Source organism: Microcaecilia unicolor, chromosome 14 (genome assembly GCF_901765095.1).
Source record: "Microcaecilia unicolor chromosome 14, aMicUni1.1, whole genome shotgun sequence".
Classification (NCBI taxonomy): Eukaryota; Metazoa; Chordata; class Amphibia; order Gymnophiona; family Siphonopidae; genus Microcaecilia; species Microcaecilia unicolor.
Window position 1 is genome coordinate 18,737,882 of NC_044044.1, and position 9,320 is coordinate 18,747,201.

Below are 9,320 nucleotides of genomic sequence, written 5' to 3' on the forward strand. Positions count from 1 at the left end.
AGGGGGGCCAGAGCCCGAGGTGAGGCGGCACATTTTAGGTGCTGCGGACCCCCGCCACCTTTCGACCCCCCCTTCCCGCCGCCACCAACCCTCCCCCGAGTCAGACTCAGGACGTCAAACTCAGAAACAGAACGAAGGAAGAAGAGGACCTCTGCTGGCGGGGGTTGGGGTCGCCCACCAGCAAAGGTAGGTGACGGCGATGGCGTGGGAGGGTTGGCGGCGGGAAGGGGAGTCGAGAGGGTCGTTGGCAGGGGGGGTCAAAGTTGTTGTTGGTGGCGGCGTCATCGTTGGCGGGGGGTGTCAGCAATGGTGGGGGGGGGGGGTCAGCGGTGCCGGGGGGGGGGCTAAAATGTGCCTCCTCACCTCGGGTTCTGGACCCCCCCTCCCGCCGAAGCCTGGTTACGCCCCTGCTCCTCATACGATATAAGAGGGTAGCAGTGAGATGTGTACCTGGGACCTTTTATGTGAAGTCCATTGCGCTGCCCCCTAGGGTGCCCCCACTGCTCTGCCAGGATGTCTTTGTGGCCAGTCTACTAAGAATATTGGCTCCTCCCACTTCTCAATGGCTTGTTTTTGTGCGTTTTCCAATGAGACCTTTTTTTTTTGTTAACGTTCACAAAATTAAAACGAACTGAGTCTAGGAAATGGCCATTTTCAAAACAAAAAGGTAGTCATTCTTCTTGTTCAAAAATTGCTAGGTTCGTCACTTGATTTTTGCAAGTTTTCAGCAAAATGTCCAAAATCGGATTTAGACGTCATATCAATAGAAATCAAACAAAATAAAACATGGAAAATAAAATAAGATGATACCTTTTTTATTGGACATAACTTAATACATTTCTTGATTAGCTTTCGAAGGTTGCCCTTCTTCGTCAGATCGGAAAGGAAGAAGGGCGACCTTCGAAAGCTAATCAAGAAATGTATTAAGTTATGTCCAATAAAAAAGGTATCATCTTATTTTCTTTTCCATGTTTTATTTTGTTTGATTTCTATTGATTACCTTAAGAGTGGACTAACACGGCTACCACACTCCTCTACTTAAGACGTCATATCAAAAATGCCCCTTTTTGACACCCATGAAGCCACATTCTCTTTTCTTAACCAGACCTTCTATCTCCCGTCATCTCATTCACTCATGTTTTTTCAAGTTAATCTTCCAATTTCTCCTACAGCAGCACATTTCACGTGTATTTATTTTCTCTGTTACTCAGCCTTAAGCCGATTTTTCTCTTAAGGATCCTCCTGAGAAGTGGTAAGCGTTCAATAGCTTTTTCTTTAAATTCATATCTTAAGTTCCTTCTAAGAAACTCACAATGGCCAAAAAATATTTTGTTTTGCTTTCCCAATTCTTCTGTTGGACATTTTCCATCTTCTGTGATCCAACTGCCTATTTCTTTTTTATTCACTCCCGTTCCTGCCTTTCAGCAAATATTTCTAAAGTGCTGGAATTCATTTTTGCTGACTATCATGATTTTCATCTGCTTGATGTTCAAGACTCATTGCCGAGGATTATTTACCATCAGCATATTGAATAATCGGTAGGTTTACGCTATTGATATTTACGTCGCCTTCCTGTCCATCGCCAGCCTTTGAGGTTAGAAATTCAATATAGAAACTGAGTAACGGTGAGGAGGTTCTGCATTCTTGTCTTACTCCTCTTTCAATTCCCACGTTTCTTCTGCTTTCTATGGTTTTGCCTTCAGCGCTTTGATTCCAATATAGATCAGCGATTAGGCTAATGTTGTGTTTTGTATATAAAAAGCGCACACATAATTGCTGTCAATTACTATTATTCTAGCTAAAGTTTCGATCTAGTCAATAAAGTAAATAGGAAACGGATTTTCTTCTGTTGAGTAATTCTCTCGCGTTTCACTCATAATAAGTAAATATATGCTTTTGCTCCTTTTCAAAATTCCAGTCATGCCTCATCTAACATACAAATCTGCATCGCACTTTTGACGAAAGAAATAATTCTTGGGAGTAGCCCCCACCCTCTGGAATGCACTCCCTGAGAGGCTTCGCTCAACGCAAGACGATCTCTACTTCAGGAAGCAGGTGAAAGCTTGGCTCATCAACCAGGCCTTTAACGGAAGAAGCACTCACGCAAGGACTAAGGGACCCCTTTTACTAAGGTGTGCTGAAAAATGGACTGTGATAGTGTAGGCGTGTGTTTTGGACGCTTGCAGATCCATTTTTCAGCACACCTGTAAAAAATGGCCTTTTACTACTACTACTAATCATTTCTAAAGAGCTACTAGACGTATGAAGCGCTGTACACTTGAACATGAAGAGACAGTCCCCGCTCGACAGAGCTTACAATCTAATTAGGACAGACAAACAGGACAAGTAAGGGATAAGGACAAAGAGTAGCAAGATTCCAAGCAGAATCCCAAAGAGTAGCAAGATTCCGGAATCCCAAAGAGTAGCAACATTCTGTGCAGAATCCCAAAGAGCAGCAAGATTCCGGAATCCCAAACACTACTACTACTTCTCATTTCTATAGTGCTTCTAGACGTACGCAGCGCTGTACACTTAAACATGAAGAGACAGGCAAAAACAGGATAAACAGAGATAAGGGAATATTAAAGTGAGGATGATAAAATAAGGGTTAGGAGTTAAAAGCAGCATCAAAAAGGTGGACTTTTAGCTTAGATTTGAAGATGGCCAGAGATGGAGCTTGACGTACCGGCTCAAGAAGTCTATTCCAGGCATATGGTGCAGCAAGATAAAAGGAACGGAGTCTGGAGTTAGCGGTGGAGGAGAAGGGTGCCGATAAGAGAGATTTACCCAGTGAACGGAGTTCCCGGGGAGGAATGTAGGGAGAGATGTGAGTGGAGAGGTATTGAGGAGCTATAGAGTGAATGCACTTTTAGGTCAATAAGAGGAGTTTGAACTGTATGCGGAAACGGATAGGAAGCCAGTAAAGTGACTTGAGGAGAGGGCTAATATGAGCATAACGACCCTGGCGGAATATTAGTTGTGCAGCAGAATTTTGAACAGATTGAAGAGGAGAGGGATGGCTATGTGGGAGACCTGTGAGAAGCAAGTTGCAATAGTCTAAGCGAGAGGTGATGAGAGTGTGGATGAGGGTTCTGGTAGTGTGCTCAGAATGGAAAGGGCGAATTTTGATGATATTATAGAGAAAGAAACTACAGGTTTTAGCAGTCTGTTGAATATGTGCAGAGAAGGAGAGGGAGGAGTCGAAAATGGACTTGCGGCAAAATAAAAATGGGTGCGTGTCCATTTTGGGTCTGAGACCTTAATGCCAGCCATTGACTTAGCGGTAAGGTCTCACGCGGTAACAGCGCGGTAATCATCTATGCACATAGAATGACGATTACCGCTCGATTTCTGCCACGCGCCAGAAAATAAAAATTCTTTTCCGGGATGTGTAGCAGGCGCGCATCAAAAATGAAATTTAACCACAAGGGGCACGCAGTAGCCGGGTGGTAACTCAAAATGGACACGCGTTGGGGGCGCGTAGGCGCCTACGCAGCTTGGTAAAAGGGCCCCTAACACCGACTGCGCATACTTTAGCAGGACTTGCACTGCTGCCCTGAGATCATATTCATGTACTTTTCTGACTCCCACATGCAACTTTCTTTAAGTTAATCCCTTTATTTTCTATCTAGTTGCTGTTACTTGAACTTATCAGTCTTTAAGTTTCACCTCCGCTCAGGGGTGTAGCCAGACCCCAAGGTGGGGGGGGCACATTTTGGTCACTGCCCTGCCACCGCGCCCCCCTCCGCCGCCGCATCCCCCTTCGCTGCCACCCCCGCTATCGCCTCGCTGCCCACCCTCCGCCGCCTACTGCCACTGCTGTACATCATGGCTGGTGGGGGTCCCCAACCCCCGCCAGCTGAAGACTTCGTCCAGCGCTGGTCTCCGGCTCTGCCGCATTGCTTGCCCTGCTCTCTCTTCCCCTCAGGTCCCGCACGCCCTTTTAGTGAAACTGCTCAATTTCACTACAAGCAGGAGAGTGCCCGACGTGAGGGGGAAGAGAGAGCAAAGCGGTGGCGCAGCCCCAGACCAGCGCTGGACAAAGTCTTCAGCTGGTGGGGGTTGGGGACCCCCGCCAGTCAAGCAGGGGCCCAGAGCAAATTGGGAGGGGCCCAGGCCCCTGTGGCCCCACCTAGCTACGCCACTGCCTCCGCTTACCCCCTATGCTGTCTATTAAGATTTTTTTATTATTATGTTGAAACATTGTAATGTAGCACAGCGGCGCAGCCAGGAATTTTTAACAAGGGGTGCGTCTCCAGTACACCCTCCCCCAGTTCCTTACAATCACTTCCGCTCCACTCTTCGCCCGTCCCACCCTTCACAAAACAGGAAGTTACACCAGAAGGAGCCAGGATGGTTCAGAGAGAAAGTCCCGGTGCAGGCCGCAGGCAGCCTACGAATGCCGCTGCCTCTGCCTGGGCGAAGATTGGAACGCAGATGGCAAGGGCGGAGTGATCCGGGTCTGACAGGGTGTATGTAACACACACACACACACCTTGAATAAATATGCCACTGATGTAGCATACTATACGTGTGTACTCTTTTTTTTGAAGATTATTTTCTGCTGAAAAAATTGTCTGTTGCCTATGAACAGACTGTTCTTGTGGTACACTGCCTGGAGTGAATTTCTTCAAAAAGATGGTAAATAAAATCTAATAAATAAATACAGTAAAAGAAAGAAAGAAAAACCCTAAAGGTTGGACTTTTCTAACCAGAAAGCAGCCTGGTTCTGTTACCAGTATATTGAGGGCCCTGTTTACCAAACTGCTCTAGAAGTGCGCTGACATTTTTAGCGCACACTAACCATGTACATGACCATAATATTCTATGGTGTCTACACGGTTAGCATTCGCTAAAAAATGCTAGCTCACCTTAGTTAAGGTTACCATATGTCCGGATTTACCCGGACATGTCCTCTTTTTGACATGTCCGGGCAACCGGGCGGGTTTTGCCAATCTGTCCGTTTGTCCAGATTTCCAGACAAACGGGCAGATTGCTAGCCTCCCCTCCCCTTATTTACTACTGCCCTGGTGGTCTAGTGACTTCTTCCGCCTTTGGGGCAGGAAAGAGTCCCCTCTTTCCTGCCCGGAGCACTGCCCTGCATGCATCCTTCCTGTTGGTGATCTTGGTGCTGATTCAAAATGGCCGCCGAGAGTTGACGTGACCTCGTGAGACTTCAACTCTCCGTGGCCATTTTGAATCGGCGCTGAGATCACCAACAGGAAGGATGCATGCAGGGCAGCGCTCCAGGCAGGAAAGAGGGGGCTCTTTCCTGCCCCAAAAAGGCCACTAGACCACCAGGGCAGTAGTAAGGTAAGGGGAGGGGTGTGACGGGGAGGGGGTGACAGGGGGAGGGGAAAATGTGATGGGGTGAAGCGAGGGCGTGAAAGGGAGTGGGGCATGTGTCCTCCTTTTTGGGGGACAAAATATGGTAGCCCTAACCTTAATAAATAGGGTCCTGAGTATTTTCATGGGGTTGGAGCTGTGTAAATGCACAGAAATAAACGTTAATAAATAAGTCTAATCTCTATATTTATTACCTGCTATATTCGAAAAGCAGTTCAAGGCAGTTTACATATTAAGAAACTGGCACAGTTTATTGGGACTTACAACAATAAATCAACAAAATAAAAAACACACATCAATTATTCATTTTTTCCCCAGTTTTATTTTATTGAAGAAAAATTGCAATAACAAGAAAATGCGACTGTTACATAGTGCAACAATGAATAATCAGAACCATTAAGTAGTCAAACTTCCTGTAACATTATGATTTTATCTATATTCCATCTCAATTCCCCCTTTGAACCCCCCCCCTCCATTTCTTTGAATGCAACAACAAAAAAAAGCACACCAATTATTTAAAAAGCTCAGACTCATATTATACTTTCAAACACTTAAAGAAAAGATTTTCAAGTGTCTACAAAAAAAGAAGAGACTGCAATTTAATCTGTGATGGCAAGCCGTGATAAAGCCTGTTTAGAAGCCAACCAAATTTCGGTTTGGTTACAGTGTTGAAAAACCAGCCCAAAATCCATTTTATGCCTGGTTTCAGTTTTGGCTGAAGGCTTATTTTAATTTTCAGCCAAGTTTCAGTTTTGGCCGAAAAATGACCATGTGTTTTCGGTGGAAGCTGAAAATTTGTGTTTGGTCCCATTTGTTTCCCTCCCTCCCCCACCTCCCGAACAGGAGTTGTCCCTCCTCTCAGACCCCCCCCCCCCCACTTGGGTGCCTTCCCACAACCCGTAGGCCGCCCTGGCCCTAGTTTTATAATCCTTGGTGGTCTAGGGGAGTAGTTGGAGTTGATTATAAGGAGGGAGGGAGGGAGGGAGGGAGGGAGACAAATGGGACCAATTACTCCTACCCATTCCAGCTTGGCTCTCAAAATGGCTGCCGCAACTGGGGCATCGCTCCTGCCCCGACTATTCTTGGGGTTTTTTTGTACTGCGATTGCAGGTAATGCAGTTATGATCTCGCATAGTAGTTTATGGTAAATCGAGCATTGCTAAAGGAATTTAAGGACTCCTTTTCCTAAGCATGGGCTTACTGCTCGCTATACAGGAAGTACCGCCGGGCTACTGCAACAGCCCGGCGGTACTTCCCACCCCTAGTGCGCTGTCATTTTTGGCGCTACAAAATGTATCTATTTTTGTAGTGCCAGAGTGTACCCAGCAGTAATCGGGCAGTGTCGTGCGCTGCCTGGTTACCGCTGGGTTAACGCAGGAGCCCTTACCGCCACCTCAATGGGTGGTGGTAAGGGATCTCCTTGAAATGGCCGTGCGGTAAGTGCTTTACTTGTCGCACGGCCATTTCCTGCAGGAAGGCGAGAATTCCCTTTTACCAGCTGTGGTAAAATGAGGCCTTGGCCGAGTGTAAAACACGAGCCGACGCTAGCACCGGCCCCCTTTTGCCGCAGCTTGGTTAAAGGGGCCCTAAGTCTGTAAATTTGGGATGATATGCTCCTTAGGAATTAGCCTCTCTGTGGAGTTATGACATCAGATGTGGCGCAAAGTCAGCCACTGTAAAAGCTCCATGATTTTAAGTTTCAATTTTCATTAGCTGCGGAAGTCTCGCGAGGCCGCTGCATGAAGTCTCAGCAGCCATTTTGATGAAGTGGTGGCAACGAGTGGATCAGCAGCAGCGGCCAGGAAAGAGTGGGGATCTTTCTTGCCCCCAAGAGGCCACTAGACCACCAGGGTGCATTGAGGTATGGTCCGGGAGGACGCCCTGAGGCTTGGGGGAGGGGGAGGGAAGAGAAGGCTTGCCTGCACATCCCCAGGGGATTCCAGTGCATCTAGAGGGGATCCTCACAGTAACCCGCTAACCCCATTCCTGTGCAGCTCTCTATGTCCTAACTGAACTCTTCAAACAAAAAAACTACAACCCTGAAATCATCTCCAGGAAGATTGCATCTTCACTTAATATGCCCAGGGAAAGCTAGTACAACATTAAAAAAAAAGGAAATTGACAGAGCAAGCAAACCTGTGAGCTGCTGCACCCACCTTGTCGTTCTTTATTGTTGGTAGCATTTTTATTTAATCTCACTTATATTTTCAAACATGCCAGCTTGTGCACCATACGGGTGTACACAGAAGAAGCATAATAACGGAATAAATTTTCATAGGTAGAGTAGTCATTTGTTATAAATCTTAATCAGTAGTCAGTTGGAGGGGTTGGTTACAGAGACACCCTAGCACATGTTATATTCGTGCAGAGATTTTTTTCTCCTGGTAATGGGCCACTAAAACAGACATCATGTTAGGAGAATCAGGTGCTCAACATTCAGAGTTTCTATTTATTTATTTATGAATGACATATCCCACATTTAACATGTATTAGGTTGAAACCAGGGAGCATGTGAAAGCTTTTTTTTTCCTGTGCCTAGATCAAAAGAGAAAGATGGTTTGTGGGGACTTGCTCCTTAAGTTTTGAAGAATGCAGTGATATATTATAAAAATTCACTTAATATTATTACTATTATTTACTACTGGTTGATATACAGCAGAAGTTAACCAAGTCAACTTTATGCTTTCTAATATAACTTTTAATTGCATTTTCTCAGTTATTACCCACATACAAATAAAATTATAAAGTTAATTATAAGACCGTGTCTGCCTTTTATGGTAGTTAGGATAACCTGGTCCTGGAGTTACCCAAGGCAGCCAGGTTTGTCAGGATATTGACAATGAATATTCATGACAGAGATTTGCATACAGTGGAAGCAGTGCTCGTTATGAAATGCTTTGAGTCCTACTGATCTGTACATCTGTTGTGTTATTTTGGCGGGTGGAAACAGATGGGCTTAAAGGGAGGGAGGGGAGTACAGGAGGGAAAGGGTTCTTGGGGTTATGTTCTCTGTAAAAGTTTTTATTTTGCCATGTTGGATGGTTTACTGTTTTTTTTGTTCTGTATGAAGCTTATTGACCAACATGTTTTGCTTTTAATAAAGATGATTAAAAAACATAAAAAAATAAGTTTTGGATGTTACTGAATTCTATTATTCTGTCTCACTGTATTTCCAGTTTTGGCACAGTATAAGCCATCACAAGAACAAAATATAAGAAAACCAATGGACTGCATTAGTGGCTTATAGCCCATTTAGTTATGTTTCAACAAATGAGAGATCTGTTTGACAGAAAATATTTTTATTATTTTGACTTATAAACCACTTGTCCCTGAAACATGCTCAAACAACAGAATAATCCATTTGTGTATCTAAAATGTAAACTTCTACCAAACAGATGAAGATGTGATTCCATGTGCCCCAATGAAAGGAGAGTTTAATTCTACTTCCATTTACTTTCAATATATTCCATCATCTTTATAACACCAGGCTTCCCAAGGCAGATTACAACATACCTCATACCCACCCCCACCCTGCTAGACTGTCAATGAAATGCTTGGATGTTTCACTTATATATACTATCAGCTACCACATTTGCTTATTTCCAATCTGACGAAGAAGGGCAACCTTCGAAAGCTAATCAAGAAATGTATTAAGTTATGTCCAATAAAAAAGGTATCATCTTATTTTCTTTTCCATGTTTTATTTGGTTGATTTCTATTGATAACATTTAAGATGAACCCATCATGAAACAGGATATCCTCACTGAAATTTAGCCATCTGTATTGTATACAGTGTATTTATTTAGTTTTTAGTGTAGAAAAATGAGCACAAAATACAGAGTTTAAAATTGCTGTTTCTATAATATTTTTAAAGCTGTTTTAGTGATATTCAATTGTTATTTCATGATATTTATATCTACATATGGGAAGCTTTCAAATAAATTAAAAGGCTGTACAATAAGTAAAAAACAAAC